Raw genomic sequence first — 25,661 nt, 5'->3', positions numbered from 1 at the left:
ACTATGAGTGGGGAAATCTCGTGGGAAACAGCGCTCTGACTTCTTGTTCTGAGGCAGAGTACATGTGACCATTCTAAGGACTTGAACTACGAGCGGGGAAATCTCGTGGGAAACAGCGCTCTGACTTCTTGTTCTGAGGCAGAGTACATGTGACCATTCTAAGGACTTGAACTACGAGCGGGGAAATCTCGTGGGAAACAGCGCTCTGACTTCTTGTTCTGAGGCAGAGTACATGTGACCATTCTAAGGACTTGAACTACGAGCGGGGAAATCTCGTGGGAAACAGCTCTCTGACTTCTTGTTCTGAGGCAGCATTGGATAAAGAGAGAGAGGGAAAGAGAGAGTGTGAGAGAGAGACAGAGAGAGGGACAGAGACAGAGAGAGGGACAGAGACATCATCATCAGAGAGAGAGAGACAGTGACAGAGACAGAGAGTGTGAGAGAGAGACAGAGAGAGGGACAGAGACAGAGAGAGGGACAGAGACAGAGAGAGGGACAGAGACAGAGAGAGGGACAGAGACATCATCAGAGAGAGAGACAGACAGACAGTGAGAGAGAGAGACAGAGAGACAGAGACAGAGACAGAGACAGAGACAGAGACAGAGAGACTGAGAGAATTTGCCATGCTTTGGTCTTTTATCCTTCCACAATCCGTGGACAAGTAAAGGTTCGATCCAACTTGAGAGAAGACTCCAGCACCTTCTGTTCCTGCCTTCAATGCCCTGTGATCGTGGCTGTGTGACTGCGGTTGCTGCATGATCGAGTGAAGAAGTATGCTTGTTGGTTTTGTAAAGGAAGGAAACGGTGTAAATGAAAGAGATGGAAAAAAGGAAATGGAGAGATAGAAAGGGGGAGAAAAAAGGAACAGACCATTTTGCTGCTGGTATGTACAACACATATCTATCACGTGAATCGGGTTATATTTAATTTCTGAACAGAATACTGTTACTGTGCTACTGTGTGTGTGTGTGTGTGTGTGTGTGTGTGTGTGTGTGTGTGTGTGTGTGTGTGTGTGTGTGTGTGTGTGTGTGTGTGTGTGTGTGTGTGTGTGTGTGTGCTTTTACTCTCTCAAGGGGTGCGCAAAGTCCACTCCAAGTCACAACCATCACAATATTAAGTGAGGTGGAACAACAACCTTGAAACTGCAAGAAACTCATGACAAGAGAAGATTGAAAAAGGTGTCAGAAAGGGAGACACGATCTCACCAACATTGTTCACTCCATGCTTAGAACGTGTGTTCCAACACAGCTAAATTTGGAAAATAGAGGAATAAATATCGATGGAGAAAGAACACGCCATCTTTGATTTGCAGATGATGTTTAAGTTTCAAACAGTGCTGAAGAACCAAAAATCATGGGGGAAGAGCTCAATGTTGAGGATCAGAAGATCAGACTAAAACTGAATATGAAAAAGAAAATTAATGCTCGACAGCTAAGCTTATACAAAAACGGAAGAGATTCAAATTGATCTCTGAAAGGTTGAATAACAACAGCAACTATAACAGCGCTCGGAAGGTAGAACGCATACCTCCACCAGGCTGAACAGTTTATATTTTGCATCCCACTAAAAGGCCGGATTAGCGTCCGGACCTCAAACAAAATCTACTCGGCTTGTTCTTGTCACATTCTTAATTCATCCACTAACTTTTTGAAATATCGTGCTACATATCAGTTTTGGCCAGATCTCTCAATGGTGAAGAATTACTTTCAAAATTCTCGCATCTGGATCCAGATCTTCACCAAAATTGAATCAATTCGTCCTTGTAACACAATCAACCTGCTAAAGGAAGTTTCGTCTGAATCCGTCCATAATTTTTTTTGAGATATCCTACTCACAGACAGACAGACAAACTGGGATGAAAATATAACCTCTATCCAGCATCCATCTTTGCTGGTGGAGGTAATTACATTAACTTCGGACACGTCATACAAATGGATACGGATCGCCTAGAAGAAGTGAAGAGACATACAAGAACAGGTTGGACAGCATTTGGAAAATTTTAAATGTCATGAAAAGCAAACTGCCCCTGTGTCTGAAAAGAAAAGTTTCCAATCGGTCTGGTCTCTCAGCAATGTCATCTAGCAATGGAACATTGTTTCTAAAAACGAAGATGGTGCTAAAATTTATCATTCCTTTCTGACACAGGAACTCAAAATTGGTTTAAGCTACGAACTTGGTTTAAACACGAATCGACTGCATTTTGTCGTGGGTATGCGCTTCTAATGTGCAAACTGATCAAAACTTTAGGTATGCGCTCTACTGGCGGAGGTATGTGCTCTACTGGCGGAGGTAAGTGCTCTACTGGTGGAGGTATGCGCTCTACCAAGTGCCCTTCTAGTTTTACATCAGTATTTATTTATGAGGGGAGTTCAAAGAGTTTTCAGTGTATTTGTACGGTACATTCATTGGCATCCCAAAGCTGCAGTTTTTTGCTCAGTGTAAACTTATGTGTAAGTGGTGAAGAGGTGCCCTCATATTATACAGTTGTCAAAGGGGCAGTTGACTTTAAGCATGGAGCAGAGTCCTTTTAACATGATCCCAGGTCTTGTAAAGATGGCCATGAGATGAGACCGACTCACAAACTGTTGCCCTGTTGAGGCGTTAACAGTGGGGGATCACTGCATTCAAATCATGCACCATCAGCAAAGGCCTGGTAGGCTCATCAGAAACTGTGGCAGACCATCGAGGCCGAATCCCAAGGGATGTTGACGAAACAGCTCATCCTCCATGACAACACATCAATGCACAAGTTCTATATTATGTGGACTACCATTCTTTACGATGACTTCGGGTACCTGGACCCCCCCCCCCCGAGTCAACTACCCCCTTTACAACTTGGACTTGTCCCCAGTGACTCATCTCACTCTGTTTCAACATCTTGAGACCCACCTGCATGGTCACCAATTTACCAACTATGAGGAGCTGACTGAAGCAATTTATATGTGGCTGAAGCAGCAATGTGAAACTTCTATTTTTAACCTCCGCCATCTTCGAAGATGGATGGAGGTTACTGTTTTCACCCCTTTCTGTTTGTTTGTTTGTTTGTTTGTTTGTTTGTGAACAGTATTACAGAAAATCTCCTCGACGGATTTCGACGAAACTTGGTGGGGGGGGGGGGGTTAGGTATGGTCCAAGGATCATGCCATTAAATTTTGGACTTGGTCCAACATCCAATATGGCCACTATGGCGGCCATTTTGATAATTTTTTTATTTTTTTTTGCATTTCTACATGTTTTAAGTTATTTCCAACCCCTCCCCCACCCCCCCAAAAAAAATTGTTAGAGAAAAGAACTATAACTGTCAGCACTGTTGACGTCATATCTAATGAATAAGATATAAGGTTCACTTGAGTGACCCAGCAGTATTGGCGGCGGAGGTTTTGCACTCTCCCGAGTGCTCCCCCTCTAGTACTTCTGGTATTGACAGGAGGACAAATGGAGCAATTGTGTTAATCTCCTGCCCAGGTATGCGATAAAGTTGCATCTCCTGCCCAGGTATGTTATAAACTTGCATCTCCTGCCGAGGTATGCAATAAAGTTGCAACTCCTGCCCAGGTATGTGATAAAGTTGCATCTCCTACCCAGGTATGCGATAAAGTTGCATCTCCTGCCCAGGTATGTGATAAAGTTGCATCTCCTGCTAAGGTATGTGATAAAGTTGCATCTCCTGCCCAGGAATGTGATAAAGTTGCATCTCCTGCTAAGGTATGCGATAAAGTTGCATCTCCTGCCCAGGTATGTGATAAAGTTGCATCTCCTGCTAAGGTATGCGATAAAGTTGCATCTCCTGCCCAGGAATGTGATAAAGTTGCAGGATATGGATTCCTGTTTTGAATATATGACAACATTAGTTGGCTGGAAGTTGAGCCTGGTTGTAAATGGTTACAAGTAAATACCCCACATGAAGCGAAAAGCAGGGTTAAGCAATTGGTTCACTTCTGTCTGTCTACCTGTCTGTTTGTTTGTGTACAAACATTAGTTTATGATCGAGGAACAACTTAATTTCAATTGAAGGTTATATTTTAAACACAACTCTCGATAACTTGTCTAGTAGATAACTCTCCCATCTGCTTGTCGATAACTCTCCCATCTGCCCCACTCTCCTGCCCAGTTATGCGATAAAGTTGCGTCTCCTACCCAGGTATGCGATAAAGTTGCATCTCCTGCCAAGTTATGTGATAAAGTTGCATCTCCTGCCCAGGTATGCGATAAAGTTGCATCTCCTGCCCAGGTATGCGATAAAGTTGCATCTCCTGCTCAGGTATGCAATAAAGTTGCAGGAGAAGGATTCCTGTTTTGAATACCTGACATCATGCCAATATTAGACTGTGCGTAAAGCTGTGGATTCAATTTGTTTTTATTGCTCAAGTCAGTGGTTTTTCTTGGACGAGGACGGAATTTTCTGACTTGCCTAGTCTCAAATACTAATCTTCATGAAGCTGTAAATGTATGAAATAAAGCGCTGGAGATGGAAAAGTTTGTTGACCAAAAATAGAATTTTCCTCCACAATGATTTGATCAACAGTCGTTGAGCTTACAGGTCTGATTGACAGCTCAAAATGTGTTTAAAATGAAATCCTTAGTAAAGCTCCAGCATCGTAAGTCACTTGTTGCCACAGAATCAGCAAGTATTCAAGAGCATGGGCTGGGTTGCCGAATATCAGGTTTACTGCAAACAGAAGCCCAACTTGAAAAGGGATTTGAAAAGCAATTTGGCAAACAAGCTTCAGGCAAAACAACAATGGATACAGGAATTTTAAATCTACAAATACAAATCCATGTGATTTCATGCATCTGACTTCCCTTTGGAAACTAGCAATTCATGGGGCTTCATGGACACTGTCGATGTGATAAACCATGTATGATCTCATGCAATGAGATAGGATCGATGACCATTTGATCGACCCATGCAAGGAATTTGGAATTGTACCTTGGTAGAAGGCCAAAGGCACATTTTGGGGAAACTGTGTGATCTTTACCATCACAAACGAGTGGGAGTGGATTGAACAGCCAACATACAGTAGTGTTCTCCAAAGGATGGCATGCTTTACTCAAACGCGTATTCTGTTAAGGATCCTCAGGTTGCTCCTGCACTTGTTAATCAGAAGCTGGACGGTCTGATGCAAGAAATGTCAGCTGCAGCAGATTTTGTCAAAGAATCAAAAGCCAGGAATTTGGGCGGGAAATTGACACAAAACTGTCTACTTCTTTTTCTTTCCCAAAAGTACTTTGAGATCTTTTATGTTAAAAAAGTGTGTACAGAGAGAAAGGTTAGTTTGGAGGAAATACAAAGTTTTGAGAACTGAGGTGTGTGAATTCAAGTGAGTACGTTGGAACGTCGGAGAAGTTAAACTGCTTGTGATCATGAATTAGTATGTTGTAAGTTTGTGTGAACAGGGCACAAGCATTTGGTCCGGTGTAACTCATGTTCTGAGGGCGATTGTCTCTCTGAGGGTGCTATCTGCAGGAATTATCGGGGAACTGCAATCAGGTTTTTCTTCTTATTTCATATGCAGCACATGGGTCTGGGTGGCATCGATTGCTGGGGGTGTAGATATATGTCGGTAATGGCAGGAATTTTGAATTTGGTCAGGGTGCCGGCGACAGCTCACCTGTTCTTCACGAAGGACACCGTGGGGTCTTTAACGTCCACCAATTAATGCCGGCATATGAGATGCCCAGTTTAACGTCCATCCATTGGATAGCGCACATATTGATGAATCACAGATGCTGTTGCTGTTACCCAAAGTTCCCCAGGAAGTTGCATCGCTTAGCCCAAGCTCAGTGGCTGTTTGTCTGAAGTCAAATGCAGTGTTGTCATATGCGTATGCATGCACGCATAATTTGTGTTGCGGCACGTACATAGGTGTTAAGGCCCTGCATGAAAGAAAAAGTCACATGCTTTTGGTAGAGAGTTGGAACGTGAGGTTGCATTGCTGAATTGAATGGCTATGGACACAGCTGAGGTCGTAGATGTGGACTTATGGCCTGGTTTGTTGACTTGCTGTTTGGAGAGGTTCTTAGCTGAAAGGGTTGAAACAGAACTGAGCCCGGATGTTGATCCAGACAGTCGGGAAATATGTCAAGTGCACGAGTCACGAAAGTTTGTACAACCTTTTCAGACGTTACTGTAAAATAAATTATTATAATTGTTGTGAGGAGCAACTTTATGATGAAACGGTGTGTGTGTGTGTGTGTGTGTGTGTGTGTGTGTGTGTGTGTGTGTGTGTGTGTGTGTGTGTGTGTGTGTGTGTTTGATTGTTATCTCTATAATTTGAGTTTCAGAAGATGGAACAGGGTCCTCCCAGGACTTGAAGTACCCACCTTCGTTTTGGTGAAGGATCGTGATTCATGGCTGAGGTTGTGAAGTTTTTTTTGTTGTCAGAGTTTTGTTCCGAGGACTCTTTTCAGGATCGTCACTGAGCCCCGGCAGCCTCCAACTGTGGTTTGTTTGTGGTTATGTTCCCAGGGATGGGTTGTAGGATCTTTGTGAGCTTCATCTTCATCATTCACGTTGCTCCAATTATCACTGGTACAATTTTGCTCTTCATCCTCCAGAATATTTTCACCTCATTCTTTAGATCTTGATATTTGGTCATTTTCTTGATTTCTGTGTTCTTCGGACCAAATTCACTAGGTACTGAAACCTCAATTAACAATACCTTCTTTTCCTTTTTGTATCCGAGTATGATGTCCGGTCGCAGTCAATTGTTTTCTATGTTCACGATGGATAGGATCATCAGGTTGAACGTGAGCATTATATCCTTGTTTTCAATGATTGCTTTTGGTTCGTGTTTCCATGAGTTTTGTGGAACTGGGATATTTCAATTTCTACAGATGTGCCAGTGGGTTACTTGACATATTACTCCAGTGCATTGCTAATGTGATAAACCAAGTATGATCCCTTGTAACGAGGTAGGTAAGATTGTGTGGACTGTGCTTCCCCACTGACAGACCTCTGGTAGCTTGCACATGTGGCTGCGTTTGAGCATGGGGTGTAACTCCCAAAATCTATCTGTCTGGGTTCTTCCCGATATATTTGATCTTTGTTCCCTTCACACTTCTTTCTACTTTTTCACATTTCTCTTCGTTCATTCTCATTCTTGCTTTTCCTTTTCTCTTATCTCTTATACTCTCTGTTTTTCTTTCTTTTTCTGTAAGGCTAACTTGGCTGCGCCTCGATGGGTTTGAGAGTCGCGGAGTAGCGGCTCAAACCCGAATCCTATCCAGGTTCCTCCTAATGACTCCATGTTTCCTCTTTACTTCTGTAGGTTCCTTGTGATGACTCCATCGCAGTATTTGTTCTTCCATTTGATTGTTGACAAGGAATTTGGAGTTGTGGAATCGTACCATGGTATCAGCCTAGAGGCGTATTTTGGGGAAACATGATCATTACCATAATAGTCACAAACGAGTGGGAGCGGATTGAACATCCAACATACAGAAGTGATCTCTGAAGGATGGCATGCCTTAAACCGCTGTCACACCTTGACGTTTTAGCCAGCGTATGGCAAGGCCTCAAAATGTATGTAAAACGCTGGCGTACGCTGAACTATTGATGTTTTTTAAAAAAGTTTTGGGCGTATAATAACGTGTTGGACGTATGCATAATGTATTAGTAACGTACACAGAACGTTTTACTCACATATAGATAACTTATACCAACGAATGCTGAGCGTGTTGTCGGCGTTCACAACCTATGCCCAACAATAGTCTAACTTACGCATAGCGCGCGGCAGTGTATCGCCAACGATCACGTGGCATAGGCTATTAATAGGCTGCGGCTCGACGATTCAAATCATAACCGCACTAGACATCAAAGTGTTAAGCCGCTGTCACACCTTGACGTTTTAACCAGCGTATGCCGACGTATGAAAAATTTGCCGAACCAAGCTGGCACACGTCGAATACGTTATGGGTAAGTTTTGTATACATTAATAGCACGCTGGCATACGTCGTAGTACGCTGGCATTGTCATCATACGCTGAGTACGTCAAGAAATTTTCAGCATGTTGAAAATTTCTCGACGTATGACACAAATTCCGCATACACTGGCATAAGTTGTAGGCACGCTACGCGATCGTTGACACACGTTGACACACGTTACTTGTACGTAACTCATAAGTCGAAACCCGTCAATGTAATGATGAAACCCGTCAATTGCGTCAGTGTTCCAAACTCCCTGGTTTTTTTTTGGTTTTTTTTTCTTCTTCGGTGTGACTGTGATGTTGACACTTTGATTTCTAGTGCGGTTATGATTTAAATCGTTGAGCGGCAGCCCTATTAATTATATTATATTATAACCCCACCAGAAATCGAAGTGTTAACATGACCGTCATACCGAAGAAAAAAACCGGGGAGTCTGGAACACTGACGCTAATCATTACATTGATGTGTTTCGACTTGTGTGTCAACGATCGCGTATCGTGCCTACAACACGTTACTCATAGGTTAGAAATAAGTTTCGGGTATGCTAAACATTACCTCGACGTGTTTCGACTTATGAGTAACTTACATATAACGTGTGTCAACGATCGCATAACGTGCCTACAACTTATGGCCAGCGTATGCGGAACGTGTGAGTCATACGCTGGCATACGTCGAAAAATTTCAAGCATGGAAAATTTGTCTAACACCTCGGCGTACTACGACGTATGCCAGCATACTTTGACGTATGCCAGCATGCTCTTAATGTATACAAACTTACCCATAACGTATTCGATGTGTGCCAGCGTGTTAGCCCAATTTTGCATACGTCAGGCATACACTGGCTAAATCGTCAAGGTATGACAGGGCCTTTACTAATACAACGATGACTGCTACTTGTCCTGCAGTATTAGGTGAAGGTTTTTGGCAGATTCCGTTCCTTCAGTCATTGAACTCTGAATCCACAAACAGATGCTTCCATTGTGCCGTTCTGTTAAGAATGTGGAGGTTGCTCCAGCACTTTTTAATTAGAAGCTGGCCTGTCTGGTGTAATAATGTCAGCAGCAGCAGATGTTGGCCAGAGAATCAAAAGCCAGGAATTTGGCACAAAACTGTCTACTTCTTTCTTTTTTCTCAACACTGTGTTTTTGGAGATACAGTACGTTATGTTAAATGGTGTAGGGTGTGTGTGTGTGTGTGTGTGTGTGTGTGTGTGTGTGTGTGTGTGTGTGTGTGTGTGTGTGTGTGTGTGTGTGTGCGTGTGTGTGTGGGTGTGTGTGTGTGTGTGTGTGTGTGTGTGTGTGTGTGTGTGTGTGTGTGTGTGTGTGTGTGTGTGTGTGTGTGTGTGTGTGTGTGTGGTTACGGGCTTATTGGGTAGATCACGAGTGGCCTTTCATGAATCCACTTCTTCACCTTTGGCCCTGAAGCCGACGAGCCACAGATAACTTCAACCACAGACGCTAAGCAACCACGGACGCCATCTGAAACAGGTAAATATGGTATGGTCCCTGCGCCCAAATCTCGCGTCACCTTCCCGGTGATTTAGTTATCCCAGATGGGGAACTGCGCTGTTGATGTCCCACCTTTGCCTATTAATTAAATACGGCCGAGCGGAACTACAAGTGGGACGTCGGTGAGACTAGTGGAGCGAATCAGTGGGGTGCGATAGAAGTGTTAGGAAGAGAAAATGAAAAAATGAGGTGTGTGTGTGTGTGTGTGTGTGTGTGTCTATGTGTGTGTTAGTACATTGAAGCTTTGAACAGTTAACCCACCCAGAAGCATGGATCAGTAAGTAGTAAGTACGGATTAAATCTGCATGAACACGTGAACACGACTTGACTGAGGCAACACTTGTAACCTGGGGACGGTGTCCTTTCCATTCACGCATCAAATAATCACGTTCTGTTCTTGCATATGGCAGCTTGGCTGCCAGGTAGCGATCATTTCTTGGAAGCGCGGCTGTGCCGCTGATGCTGTGCTCCTCCACCAATACACTGGTACTCATTTCGCTGACCTCAGAAGGATGACAGGCTGAGTCTATCTCACCTGGTGTTAATTCAGCAGCCAACAAGGCTCAAACTTAGGACCCTAAGATCCGAAGCCAGAAATAATCACCTGATCAACAGCCATTCCTTGTGATGCCACCGAGTTAACAACCGGATACCTGGTCTGTCTGAAATATTTCATGTGAAAACCGAAATTTTTTACCACGGATCAAATTACTAGCAATTACAACAGACAGATTACTATTGATTATAAGCCTGGTGTTGGCTTAATGGTTAAGGATGCCAGCTTAAGATCTTAGGGTCTTGAGTTTGAGCCCCTGTCGGGCCGTTGAAATAACATCAGGTGGGTTGACTCAGCTTGTCATCCTTCTAAGGTTGGCAAAATGAGTACCACCTCACTGCTAGCAGAGGCACTGCATTCGCGGCACAGCTGCGCTTCCAGAAAATGATGCAAACAACAGCCACAGGCTGCATACTAAACAAACTACAACTTTGGATTATGTGTGAACACAGCTTGATATTGTAAAGATAATCTTTCCCGAACAGCAACATTGACATTAACTTTAATCATAAATCTGCTCCAATTGGCATTAACCATGAAACACTACAGAACGTAAGTCCAGATATCGATCCTCAGGTGCATCCATTGATTCGATGCTAACTCGATGGCCACTAACCCAGGATATTTTCACGGCTCTGGAAGTATGTCATACTGAAATCCGAGTTTAACGAAACAAAGTTTTCAAAGGCAAAAGGTAAAGAAAGAAAAAAACCCCCCTCGGAAAGCACTGTGGCTGGAACGATAAGAAATTCTATAACATGACGGATGGGATGATGTCCAAGGGATTTTGACCCTCAATGTGACACCACGGATGCGGCCTATAACCTGGGAATCATAAAAGACCTGCAGGAATTTCGTGCCGCAGTAAGCAAGAAATGATGGAAGAAGACCATGGACATTTTTGGTTGGGTATGCAACCATCCATAACGGCCATCCATATCTGGTGCCCAACTGTGTCTGCGGACGTCCTCTTGCAGTGCATGCACATATGCTCAAGGAAATTCACGTTTCCTAAATGGGTCAAGATTTTGGTGGCTCGTTATGCTGTGTTATGTTGCATGGCAGGTCTAGCTGGCTCTGATGGTCTATATCGAATAGCTGTCATCATCAGAGGTTGGCTGGTTGTGCGAGGCCACAGGGCTGGTTAGCTAGTTCATGAAAAACTTAGGCCAAACTTTCCCCATGGCTGATCCCACAAATAAGGTGGGATTAATTGCGTCCATTAAAGTAGTGGTCGTGGTAGATGATTGGTGTGTCACAGCTGATTGCAGAGTACTAGTGGGAGTGGGGTGGAAGGGAATGAGTTTGAGGGAACATGGAAAAAGTGCGGAAAGAAAAATGTCAGACATAAGTGGTACTGCCTTAAAAGATGCGACGTACAACGGAAGTCATGATTATAGGCAAGCACGGTGTGCTCGTCGATGCAGTGCCCCTTAATGCATGCCGCAAGAGTCAGCAGTTTTAACCGGATTTTACAACAGGGAATGGAGTGATATGTTGACGCGCAAAGTGCCAAAGTATCTCATACGCCAATATTCAGCACAACACCTGCATAAAGCGAGCACATCGTTAACCCGCCCTGCAAAGTGGTGGGAGGAGGTTACAAGGGTGACGTGCGCGAGCAATCCCGACGACAACACGACACTGGCTCGACCAGGATTTGGCTCTGCCTTTGACAAACAGTGTCCGAGAAGCTTGGCGTCATCCTCTCACACCCAATGCTGCCGCTCGGCGCGTCCACCCGGAATCACGACGCCTGCGACACGCAGATAAGGGCTGCCCTAATGCGTCTCTTCGTTATGGGCGTCTCAGCGGTAATAAGATTCCCGCACCACATAGTGCTCTGCTTGTATTAGAATGGCCGAGCCGTCCCTCTGCGGCCCCACAGCGATGCTTTGTCGTCTCTGGCCCAAAAGCCGTTCTCCATCAGCAAAACGCAGGGTGCACCGTATGCTGGGTTCACCTTGCACAAGCTGTCCGAGATGACTTCGCTCTTGTTACCAAGCACATATCCCTGTGTTCCATTGTACGTGTTGTTACCTTGTGGTTGTCCAAAGAGCGAGCCAGGCAGTTCTGCGGCAAATGACTGGGGCATTAAATCATCCTGCAGTCATTACCTCCACCGCCGAAGGGAGACGGACGTTACATGTTCACCCCTGTTTGTCCGTCTGTGAGCTGGACATCGCTAAAAGTAATATGTATGGACTCGGACGAAATTTGGTGGACGAGTTGGTTCGGTGGCAAGAACAAGCTGATTCGATTTTTGTTCAGGTCCAGATCTAGACCTGGCCTATCAGTGGGATGCAAAACGTTAACTGTTCAGCCGAGCGGATGTCTGCGCTCCACCGAGTTCCTCTGTCGTTTAATCTAAAACGGAGTCCATGCACGGCTTTATGTGTGCTCAATAAGGACGGGGCGCGAGGGGTGGGGAGGGAGCTGAAAAAGAAAAAAATGAAAAAGAAGGGGTAGATGTTGATGGTGATGTATCGGTGAATGAGGTGGTCATTCAAAATCCGACCATTTTAGATGGCTTTGGTGATGGGTTTTGGATCCTTGGATCCTGAGTTCAAATCCCACTCGGCTGTTGAATTAATACCAGGTGGGGTTGACTCTGCCTGTCTTCCTTCCTAGGTCGGCAAAATGAGTTCCAGCTTGTTGGTATCCTGTGTCGGAGTGGTGACCCGTCTAGGATTGTGCGCAACAGCCAAGGAGACTGTTTAGGCAGAACCAACGCTCTGCACAGAGTATGGTCCCAATGGATGGATGGATGGATAAGCAGCACACATGTTATTCAAATAAAGTGATGAACACTTTTCTTGATTTTTATTGTTAATGCACATTGTAATTGTTTTGAAGATCCTGTCCGTTGAGGTAATGTGTGTGTGTGTGTGTGTGTGTGTGTGTGTGTGTGTGTGTGTGCGTGTGTGTGTGCGTGTGCGTGTGCGTGTGCGTGTGCGTGTGCGTGTGTGTGTGTGTGTGTGTGTGTGTGTGTGTGTGTGTGTGTGTGTGTGTGTGTGTGACAAAAGCCTGGTGTTGACTTCATGGTTAATGTGACAAGCTCACGTTCTTAGGGTCTTGAGTTTGAGTCCCAGTCGTGCTGTTCCACAACATCAGGTGACGTTACTCAACTTGTCATCCTACTGAGGTCGGCAAAATGAGTACCAGCTTCCTGGAAACATGGGGGCACTGCATCAGTGGCACAGCCACACTCAGCTATAATGCAACAAGCAGCAACAGGCTTGATTGCCTTACCCTTCTGTTGTGCGGAGGTGATAAAGATCACCTGAATCTTCTGTTGAGGAGTGGGGGATGCTAAACATATAGTAACTGAATTATTTACTGCAAATAATTCATCGGACATCATCCATGACTTCGTATTTATTGTAATCCTCTGTGTTGTGTTGAACTTTGCACACTCGTCATTTTGACGGGCCTCACCCCTCGTGTATATAAAGATATATATATATATATATATATATATATATATATATATATATATATATATATATATATATATATATATATATATATATATTTATTGTTGCGAATTCGCGCCCGCCGGCGTGCGAGTGACCACGTAACTCGAATCGCGGCACGTCGCCCACCGGACGGACAATTCCGTCGTGACCCTCTCGGACTAACGCCGGGAACTAGTCACGGGTGGGCCTTTCGGCCTCACCACGATCGTGCCAATCGGCCCCCCGCGTGGGATAGGGTTGTTCGCCAAATTCGACCTACCTAAGTACCCACACGGAGGGTAGACCGGGCGATCGCACCTCGCCGCAGGTCGACTCCGGACACGGGACACTGAAGCGACCTGTTCCGTACTATCGGGATAACCGAGCGGTGTTATATCGTGGACCTCGACGGTTCCGATTAACTATCAGGCGTATTAAGCCCACTACCAACCCTTTACGTGAAGTAAGATGGAGATTCAATTAAAGAAAAGACGAAGCGAAACGGGAAAAACAGTTCAACATGAGGCACATTTATTCCGCGGCACATGGATAGCACACATATACAATTACAACAATTATGCACCAAAAGCAATTGCAACAAAAGAAACAACAATGCAGATCTACCGACTACGCGAGCACACGGCAACACTTACACAGTTTTACTTTACAGACGGCGCCGACAACACATATACTCAAAAGCAAAAGAAAAGGGCCACCCTCAACGACAAGGGGGCAGACGGGGCCTGTGGGCGCGAGACCGGGCGGAGCCTACCCGTCTTGTGATGAGCCACAAATGTCGCGGCGGTGCCCCGACTCCGCGCTCCTCCACGGGTTTCGTTGGCACTGCTTGGAATGGGGTGGGAACGGGGCCCCCTTTCAGCACTATCTCAGCGCGGGGGGGGGGGAAGGGGGGAATTGTTGATGCTCTGGGGAAAGAGGATAGCTGGCTTGCTTGGGTCCCGCGACGAGCGACTCCACTGCGACCTCGACCGCGCTCCCGGCTTCCCCTCTCTGCAGCTCCCCGACAGACTCCGAACCCCGACAGACCGACTCTCCTCCAGACCCGTCTTGACTGCTGCTGCCACACTCCGCCGCCGCCACACCTCTCCAACTCGCCCGAGCCCAAAACTCCGCCGCTGCCACACTTCTCCAACTCGCCCGAGCCCAAAACTGACTAAGTTCGCCCCGCGCTCTGCGCTTTATAGTGATGTAGGAGATCCCATATGCAAATTTCTGGATCAGAACGAGCTCGGGGGTGGAGCCACGCTCGCCCATTGGACAGAGAAAAAGGGGCGTGAATCTCCCCTGATCCTCGAATTTGCATATATCGATTCTACTCCGACGCGCCTGGAGACGGGGCCAAATCGCCCCGCGCTTGCTGATTGGACGGATCGGAAGTGGGCGTGTATCATTCCTGATCCGACTTCTCCTCGGAAAGGCCGTTTCTTGCACCCGCGGCTCGGCGCGCGTCCCGCACGAGGCCAGGACAGCCTGACGCTCGGCGTTCACAAGCGGCGCGGGACTGGCCGCAGAAGGAGAGGTGAAGGTGGTGGAGGGTCTAAAGTGGCGGTCCCTGGCCACGGTGACGCTTGGAATGGCGGTGATGCGATGGTTGCGGGATGGTGTGCTGTGAAGGTAAAGGTCGTGGCTGTTGGCGTTGTTGTTGTTGTGAAGCGGCGTTGCGGTTGGTGGTTGTTGTGTGATGGCGGTTGAGACGTGGTTGGTTCAAAAGAAAGATAGAACAGAAAAACAGCTATCTTAAAGGGTCGCAGCCCAAATGAATCACATTTATTCCCTCTAAGCAATGGGTTCGGGGCTAACTACACATGTACTTACAGAGATATCTCACCTACGGGACCTGAATGGTGGTTTGTGAATTTCCTCAACCACAAATATATATATATATATATATATATATATATATATATATATATATATATATATATATATATATATATATATATATATATATATATATATATATATAGTGTTGTGGTTACCAAATTCGCAAACCACCATTCAGGTCCCTTAGGTGAGGTATCTCGGTAAGTGCATGTGTAGTTAGGCCCAAACCCGTTGTCTAGTGGGAATACATGTCATTTATACGTGCTGCGACTCTTCAGGATAGCCGTTTTTCTTTTACTATCTTTATTTTGGACCAACCGCCATGATTACCACCACAACCACAACATCAACCACCAACCACAACGCCGCTTCACCACAACCGCCACGACCTTCACGTCACACCTCGCAACCGTAGCATCACCACCGTTCTTGCCCCGCTGTGGGTACCGGTGTTGGACTCGTGCAGGGCGCACGTTGAACAGCGTGTACAAAATCACGGATTTTGTGCTTCAAAAACGGATCAAAAACGACACACGCCCACTTTTTGCCATCCAATCGGTGAGCGAGGGGCGATTTGGCCCCGCCTCCAGAACGATCGATATATGCAAATTTGTGGATCAAAAAGCCTTCACGCCCACTTTTTCTCGGACCAATGGGGAGCGAGGTGAAAGGTCAAAGGGAGGGGGTCAAAGGCGAAGCTACGGGGGGATAAAAGGACCGTGTTCGTCAGTCAGAGCAGTGTGGAAGTCTGGAGCCCGAAGCCTGCAGTAGCTGGAGAAGCTGAAGAGAGTCGAACGAGGAGAGCCCAAAGAAGAGTCCAGGGTGGAGAGTCCAGAGGCGGAGAGGCAGCAGCGGCGAAGGCAGACGAGGGGGTGCTCGCGACGGTGCCGGGAGCTGCACGCCCGAGGAAGGCCGGCAGCGCGACCTGGCCGAGGTGGAGACGCACACCAGGGATAATAAAGATCCTCTATACCCCGAGCATCAGCAACCCCCTCCTGTTTCCCCCCGCGCTGAGATAGTGCGACCAAGGGGGCCCCTTTCCCACCCCCTGCCAGGCACTGTCCGCGAGGCCCGCGGAGTGAGGCGCCATCGCCGCTCCGCGTCTCATCACCAGACGGGTAGGCGCGACCCGGTCTCGGCCTCAGGCCCGCCTCATCCTTGAGGGTATTTTTTCCTTGGTTTTGGGTATGTGTTGTCGGCGCCGTCTGTGAGGTAGAATTGTATAAGTGTTGCCGTGTGCTCGGTAGTCGGTATTAGCTCTGCATTGTTTTCGCTTTTATATTTGCTTTTTGTGTAAATGGAATTGTGTTTTCTTTTTTTTGTGTGCATTTGGTGGAATTGTATTTGTGTGCTTCCCGTGTGCCGCGAATAAATGTGCTTTATTGTTGAACTGTTCTCCCGCTTCGCTTCGTCTTTTCCTCCATTGAATCCTCATCTTGCTTCACGTAAAGGGTTGGTAGTGGGCTGAATACGCCCGATAATTAATCGAACCGTCGAGGTCGACGATAACACCGCTCGGTTATTCTGATAGTACAGAACGGGTCGCTTAAGTGGCCCGTGTCCGAAGTCGACCTGCGGCGAGGTGCGATCGCCCGGTCTACCCTCCGCGTGGGTACTTAGGTAGGTCGAATTTGGCGAGCAACCCTATCCCACGCGGGGGCTGATTGGCTCGATCGCGGTGAGACCGAAAGGTCCACCCGTGACTGGTTCCCGGCGTTAGTCCGAGAGGGTCACGACTGGATTGTCCGTCCGGTGGGCGACGTGCCGCGATTCGAGTTACGTGGCCGTCAGCACGCCGGCGGGCGCGAAGACCGCAACAATATATATATATATATATATATATATATATATATATATATATATATATATATATATATATATATATATATATATATATATATATATATATAAACAGTATATGCCTGTTGTTTTCTTAACAACCCTCTTGAGGATGTCCAGTCACTCAAACCAATGGGTCTCACTCCGAGCCACAATCTTTCTTTGCCAAACTATGTCTCTAAGTTGGCGTCAAACTGGGCATCCTCCATCGTGCAAATTGTTTCCTTGGCCCACCTGAATTTTTGTCGACACACAAGCCATTCATCCACTGCTTGAAGAAGTACTGCTCTCCCCTCTGTGCTGGTGCCCTTGCCTCACACCTTCCTCAGCAAGAAGCGGTGGAAGTCAAAGCCTTCCCAATCATTGGAATTTTCCACGATGAAGCTGATTCTCTGGGCCGATCACGTTCACATCGAAGAGGGGTCGGTGGTCTCTATTTTTTTTTATACCACCTTCTTTCTAGCTTTTGCACCATCTGCCCTTTCCATGCTTAATTCCTCCAAAGTTTCTGCCGGGTGCACGTGGTCTGCCATGAACTCCCTTCTGATGAAACTTCCAACGTTCAGCATCACTGCTCACTTCCACTCATGTGTTCCTCTTTGCCCATCTGTAGAACCAAATTCAACATTCTCCACAATCTCAACAATCAGGTCAAGCCAGATCAAATCTGTTACTTGCTGCAGGTACCATGTAAACCTGTACTAACCTGTTTCATGATCGGGTTGTCGGCGACTAAACCGTCTCCGTCTCCCCCACCAGGTTTCCTGGTGAGGAGGGTGTATGGATATGGACACCTAGCAGGATTAAAAATAAAACCTGTCAAAGGGCGGAGGAGCTCCTTCTGAGCTAATGGCCATCCATATCTGGTGCCCAACTGTGTCTGCGGACGTCTTCTTGCCGTGCATAACCTTTCCTAGGAGGTTGGTGGCAGGATTTGCACTCGGGCTACCATAAAAACACTCCACTCTGCAAAACAAAAAAAATGCAAGTAAAACTGTAAATTCATTCTGTGGAAGAACCTCCAATGCAGCTGTCCCTCGCAGGGCAGCTCATCAGGTAAGGGGATTGGAGCAAAGTCTTCAGGACCCCCACAATTTGATGATGGGAGGAAAAACATGGGGTAACCTTCCCGGTTCGGATTGCAGTGGTGTGTGTCAGGATGGTGCTGAGGTGTCGTCCATCAGACAGCGGTCTCCTCGAGTTAACCTGAGGCGGTCCCATCGGGTGGGTGCCTGGGATGTCCCATCCCAAAGATAAGATTATCACCTGTCTCTGCTATTATCTGAGCTCCAGTGCTTGAATATCAGCATTGCAGCACTCTCTGAGATCTGAAGACCAGATAGTGGGGTGATCATGGTGGATGGATTCACCTACTACTGGTCTGGTTGCTCTGATGGTTACCATGCCCAAGGAATTGCTGAAGCTGTGTCCAATAAGCTGACTCCATTGATAAGTGAGGTAACACTGGTCAACGAGCATATTATGAGACAATGGGTTCATCACTCCTTGGGTGTCATTTCCACGGTCTCTGTATATGCTCCAACTGAGGCGAGTGATCTCACTGTGAAGGAGGCATTCTATGCCGTGCTTGAATCCGTGGTTGATCAGTGCCACAGTCGAGATACTTTTCCAGTCTTTGGGGATTTCAATGCATTGACTGGCATACTGATAGGCATGGCTGTGAGACATGTTGGTCCCCATGCATCTGGAACTGTGAACCACAATAGCACAGAGTTCCTTTATTTTGCAAGAGGTCATGGACTTAGGTTGGAAGGTTCATGGTTTCAGCGCTCACAGCCTCATCGCTGGATCTGGTATTCCAACGCTGGTGGTGTGGTAAAGGAGAGTGACCATGTTCTCGTTGATGGTTGCTGGAGGATGATCCAGAACTGCAGGGTCGACCGGAATGATCAGTTCCTCAATACCGAGACAGCGGTCTCCTCGAGTTTACCTGAAGCAGTCCCTTCGGGTGGGTGCCTGGAATGTCCCATCCCAAAGAGAAGATTATCACCTGTCTCTGCTATTATCTGAGCTCCAGTGCTTGAATATCAGCATTGCAGCACTCTATGATGTCTGAAGACCGGATAGTGGGGTGATCCGCAGGCTTGTTGGAGCAATTCTGAAGTTTCTGCTTAAATCCAGGAAAATGGTACCATTGCAGTCTAGGCTGGGTGTTGACAATCTTGGGGATAAGAGGGTAGCTGAGGAGTTTCCAAACAGGCTTAGTGGGGATTTGGCGAGTCTGTGTGTTGTGGCAAATCCTAAAGAGTTGTGGAGTGCTTTCAAGACTACCATCCTTGATCTTGCCGGTGGATATCTTGGAAATTTTGTCTCCTAAGAGACACTCGATACCATTGACCAGAGTCGTAGGGCCAGGCTTAATGGCAGAGCTGAGGTGTTCAGGGAGCTGAGGCATAAAACTGTATGTGCGTTGAGGGCAGACATGAAGGTCAATGTGTGAGGAATCTGTGAAGGGGTGGAGCATCACTTGTGGATGAGTGATTCTCATCCTGCTTACAGAGGAATTTGTTCATTGCGCTCCTTCAAGCCCATCATTCCGTACTGCCTGGTGTGCTGCAGTTATAGCAGAGGGTGGTGGGCTCTTGACAAAGGAATCTGAAGTGAAGGCCCGCTGGGCCGGTTACTTTGAGTGACTGTACTAGGCTGACCCACCAGCTGTTGAGTTGGACATCAGGTCATCAGGGGTATAACGTTCCCCATTGCTGACCCTCCAATCAACTGTGAACTGCCTTCATTTGTGGAAACACAGGCTGCGGTGAAACATTTGAAAGGGGGCAAAGCTCCTGGGATCTGTGGCAGACATGCTGAACTTCTCAAGGCTCGTGGAAATGCTCGACTGGTATCATTGCAGGCAGTTCTGTGCTCTGTTTGGAGCACAGGCATCATCCTAACTGACTGGAAAAAGGGCCTTGTTGTCCCTCTGAGTACTGAGGTACAAAAAGGAAAAGAAGGCATTGCTAATTGAGGTGTCTGTATCCAGCGATTTTGGCCTAAATAATGAAGAAATCAAGAAACTTATCCAATAGCAAGACCTCAAAAATGAAATCATATGATATTGGAAGTTGAAGAGCACCAAAATGGAACCAGTGATAATTGGAGCAATGGGAACGATAAAGAAGAATCTTACACACACACACACACACACACACACACACACACACACACACACACACACACACACACACACACACACACACACACACACACACACACACACACACACAACAATAAAACTTCTTAGCTTGGTCCATGGATCATGATCCCTTACTGAAAAGTTGCTTGATACTTCAAGAACTGGGAGGACTCCATTTCATCTTCCTTCAACCCGCATATGAAGATATCAACCAATGACACACACACACACACACACACACACACACACACACACACACACACACACACACACACACACACACACACACACACACACACACACACACACACACACACACACACACACACACACACACACACACACACACACACACACACAAAAACTCGTATAATGAGGTGATTCATTTTCATTTCCATATACATGTCTCACACGTTAAAAACCTGTCCATTTTGTACAATGTGCTGGCTGTTATTGCTACATCTATTCCATCGACCATAACAATTCTCCAACTCACCTACATTCAACCCAGTAAAGCTTGGTGAGTTGGCGTGTGAAAAGGTCTTCAATATTCCATATTTTAAGTCCTTACTTGGGGGGCACAGAAGTGCCTGTTGTGCAGCCAGTCTTTCCACTGACCCTGCCAATCCATCAAGGAGCCGCTTGACTCAGATAAGGACTCATCCAATCTGTGGAAGGATATGCGGGCCGATCTGAATTCTGAAAAACACATCAGTCATCACCACTCCAGGGCTCTTCCTGGGAGAAGTTAATTTTGGGCACACACTTTTCTTTCTCCAGGGCCATTAAAGGCAATCAAGTCTCCAGAGAGAAACTTCTGGCCCTGCAGTCAAACATCGTACCTCACTTTCACTTGTGAGGAGGCCAAGCCAATTCACCCTCTCGCAAATTCAGGAGCCTTATCCAAACTCCCTTCAATTTAGTGACATAGCTTTCCAGAGATGTTCCTGGTGGTTCTCTGGCAGCAATCCCAACCACAGCTCCGTGGAGTCCCGCACCTCTCGACCAAGCATCAGCATGGCAGCTTGCCTCGTGCTGGGTGTTCTGATCCCAAAACCACACAGAGAGGGTGCCGGTCCGACTGCCTGGGCAGTTCCCTCACTCATCTTGCTGTGACCCTTGGGGAAAGCTGCCTCAAAGGTGCAGCCCAGCAAAACTTCTCCATGTATGTCTCCCACCACAGCTAAAGCAGGTGCCCAGGAAGGGACACCTTTGACCCTTGGAGGATGTGCCTCACCTCCTTCCCCACCACCGAGACCAGGCCCAGTCACTCTGGGACTGTGGCTTCGGGTGCCTCCCAACGGATTCAGACCACCCTGCTGCTATCCTTTTGATGACGATAGCCCATTTGTCAGATTTGACAACTGGGCTGGTATCTCATGATGCAGGGAAACCGAGGTTCAAATTTATTTTACCAAAGATGTTTGTCCATCATCTGTGGAATGAATGTCGGTGGAATGCATGGTGAAATACACTGACATCTACTAATGTATTTGTCATGCATGTGATTTATGTACAAACTCCTGAAGTGATTCTCATTCTGCTTACAGGGGAATTCGTGCATGGCGTTCCTCTAAGCCGGTCCCCGGTGTAAAGCAGTTAGAGCAGAGGGTGGTGAACTCTTGACAGAGGAATCTGAAGTGAAGGCCCACTGGGCTGGTCACTTTGAGCGGCTGCACCAGGCTGATCCACCAGCTGTTGAGTTGGATGTCAGGGGTGTTACTATCCCGATTGCTGGCCATGCAATCAATTGTAATCGACCTTAGTTTGTGGAAACATAGGATGTGGTGGACCGGTTGAAATGGGGTGAAGCTCCTGGGATCTGTGACATCCATGCTGAACTTCTCAAGGCTGTTGGAAATGCTGTACTCGTGTCGTTGCATCCAGTTCTGTGCTCCACCTGGAACACAGGCCACATCCCAACTGACTGGAAGAGGGGCCTTGTTGTCCCTCTCTGGAAAGGGAAGTGTGATCGCCAGGACTGCAACAACTACCGAGGGGCAATGCTGCTCAGTGCTGGGCAACGTCTTTGCTCGGATAATTCTTGATAGGGTTTGTCACCATCTGCTTGAGCACCAGTGCCCAGAACAGTCAGGCTTTGCACTGAAGAAGTCAACGATTGACCGTATCCTTGCTCTTCGGGTCCTCACCAAATGTAGACAAGAGTTTCGGCAGGGGCTGCTTGCAGCCTATGTTGATCTCTGCATAGCATTCGATTTCGTGAATCGGGATTCCCTCTGGAGGATTCTTGGTCTTCGTGGGGTGCCACCAAAACGGATCAATCTGATGTCTCAACTCTACTCTGGTACCGAGAGTGCTGTGAGATGTGGTGATACCATCTCCAACTTATTTCCAGTTGTTACTGGAGTTCGTCAGGGGTGTGTACTGGTCCAGACACTTTTCAGCACTTGTTTGGACTGGGTTCTGGGGAGGATGTCGGAGAGATCAAGCCGCAGTGCATTGTTTTGGGAATGTCAAGGTCTCTCACCTTGATTTCACAGATGATGTAGTCATCTTTGTGGAGACTCTGGATTTACTTTTGGGGGCCCTCGAGGTGCTGAATCAGGTGTCTGAGCCACTGGGATTGCAGGTTTCCTCGGTCAAAACTAAGATCCAGGCTTTCAATGATGTCTTGGATGCTACTATCTTGTCTGTACCTGTTTGTGATGAGGATGTTGAGGTCACGGAGAGACTCACTTACCTTGGCAGTGATATTTATGTCTCTGTTGGCTGTGAGCCAGAGGTGAATAGACATTTGGGACGGGCTTGGGGAGTCATGGATTCACTGGATCATGGGGTGTGGCACTGTCGGTACCTGCTCAGGAGGACAAAAGTCTGAGTATTTAGGTCCCTGGTGCTTCCAGTCTTGCTCTATGGATGTGAGATTTGGACTCTGACCAGGGATCTGAGACAGAGACTTTATTCCTTTGGTACCAGGTCTCTTCGGAGAATCATTGGCTATTGCTGGTCAGACTTTGTGTCCAACCAGCAGTTGCTGAGAGAGACTCAAATGAGATTTGCTACCTGCATAGTCTGTGAGTGTAAGCTGTATGGACATGTGGCTTGTTTTGCTGATGCTGATCCTGCAAACCAGATTCTCTCAGCGAGGGAGCCTCGTGAGTGGAGAAGGCCAACGGGCCGACTACGTGCCTCGTGGTTGCAGCATGTTGATCGGCATCTCAGGGAGATGGTGGATGGGCCAGGCATCTGCCTGGGGGATGGCAAGATGGAGGCCCCTGAAGTACTGGCGGAAGTGGAGTCAGCGACGCACTGATCCGGCACATGCTTCCATACCTGACCTCATCCATGAGCCTTTGATAAGAGAGAGAGAGGGAGAGAGTGCACATATCACTATGCTATCTTGCTCGCCATATATCTTTTGACCATAAATGTTTCTTTGATTTAGGAGTATAATTTTTGTGTCTCGTAAGGTTTTAAAAAATTTTGCTTGCACTCTTAAACATTTTGTATATCCTCTTCTTAGCCTGACCCTGACGTATGGTCTCTTGTTCAGGTTTTCATGCCTGCATTTTTCATTACATTTGTGATTGGTAAATTATTTTATTGAAGCCCCCAACAGCTGCCTAAAAATTGTACAGTATTTCAATTTAACTGAAGAATCGTGATCTGTGTGCAAAAACTAATAAGTAACTCATCATTACTTTTGTTTGTACGTCTCCTTTCAGGAACACAAGGCTGGCATACTCTTCGTTGCTCCCTGATAGCTTTAATCAAAAGAGAGCATGTTGCACTTCACAAATATATTTTATGTCTACCTGTGAGTCTCAATGAGGATGTGAAATAAACTGAAACACATGAAAACTAGAAGGGCACTCGTTAGAGCGCATACTTCCACCATGCAATGCCTGATCAAATGGAACATATCAGACCCAATAGATGTTTGAGATATCGTGCTATATATTGTTACGGTTGTGGAACCTCACAGGACACCATATAGGTCCTTCGATCAGTTATGTCGATAAGTCTCTGTTCAGATAGATTTCTCCACCGATGTCTAAGGAAATTATTTGTGTAACCGGGCTGTGATCTTTGAGTCAGCTGTTTTTCTTTTACTATCTTTATTTTGGACCAACCGCATTTCAACCACCACAACCGCCTTCACAACTACCACCTTCTCCACAACCACCTTCACAACAACCACCTTCACCACAACGACATCTCGCCATCTCCCAAACCACATCTCAACAATGAACAGCATCGCCTCACCTTCATCTCCGCAAATGCCGCCATCTTTGTGCCAGCCATGGTGAGTTCCCCACGAACGGCATTGCCGCCAACAGATGCAGGGTTTCCCTGTTAGGACGGGGGCCGGTGATTTCCACAACGTCCGCGTGGGGCAGATGATCTCTGCCATGTCCGCTCTCTCCGAGCTTTGCACCGAAATCGGATCAAAAGATCGAAAGGGGCGGAGCCAGCGGGGGGTCAGAGGTGAGAGATCGGAGATCAAAACCTCGCCTCACGGACCCAATATAAGGGCGCGCAGAGACGCCAAGCGCGCAGTTGTGTGGAGCCGCGTTGGAAGCTGGATCAGTCTGGAGTCTGGAGTGTGCAGTCGGTGAGGAGCTGGAGAGAGCGGAGGAGCCTGGAGCGCAGCCTGCCGTGCCGAGCCAAACTGTGGGTCGCTGGGGAGAGGCCGGAGAGGAGTTGCCAACCAGCGGCATAACGGTCCAAGGTGATTGGGCCCCGGGACAGTCCAAACGGCGCTGAGGAATGGACGGGCCCTTAAGAGAGCATCAACTCTGAAAGAGCAAAGGCCCGTTCGTTCCTCTGAGGCGTTGTCGACTAGGCCCGATCGATCGGGCCGCACGACGAGGCCTGGGCCGCGCCGCAGTCACGCCAGCTGCCGTGTGGGCGGGACGTCGAAGAGAGCCCAGCGAGTCGCCACGAGGCGGCAGGTAACCAGCGCGGCCTCTCGGAGCTTTTTCGGTCTTCACAGCTCCGTGAACCATTATAGGCTCACGAGGCCCAGTTCTAGCCATCTTCTTTCTGGGATTTTCTTTGCATGAACGTTGTGGCACCATGTCTTTAAGTAGAACTGTTAAGTGCATGTGTGTACATAATAAATAGACGGTTGTAGTTCTTTTTCTTGCTTTTGTTTTGTCCCATACGTGCATTGATTGCATACATGACTTCATGCTTGTATACGTGCATTGGTTGCATACATGACTGCATGACTGCTTACGTGTGTGTAATAAATGTCCTTGTGTAAATGTTCACCTGCTCGTTGCGTCCTCTTCCCTTAATTGAACTGCCATTATTAAGTTCGGAATATAACTGGCTTTTTTAATAGCCAATAAGAGAATCTGGTCCAACGGGGCTTCGCGAAAATACCCCGCTCGGTTATCACAAAA

The sequence above is a fragment of the Eptatretus burgeri genome, chromosome 9 (genome assembly GCF_056783735.1).
Source record: "Eptatretus burgeri isolate ZD-2024b chromosome 9, Ebu_testis_v1, whole genome shotgun sequence".
In the NCBI taxonomy this organism is placed as follows: domain Eukaryota; kingdom Metazoa; phylum Chordata; class Myxini; order Myxiniformes; family Myxinidae; genus Eptatretus; species Eptatretus burgeri.
This window is presented reverse-complemented; position numbering follows the sequence as displayed.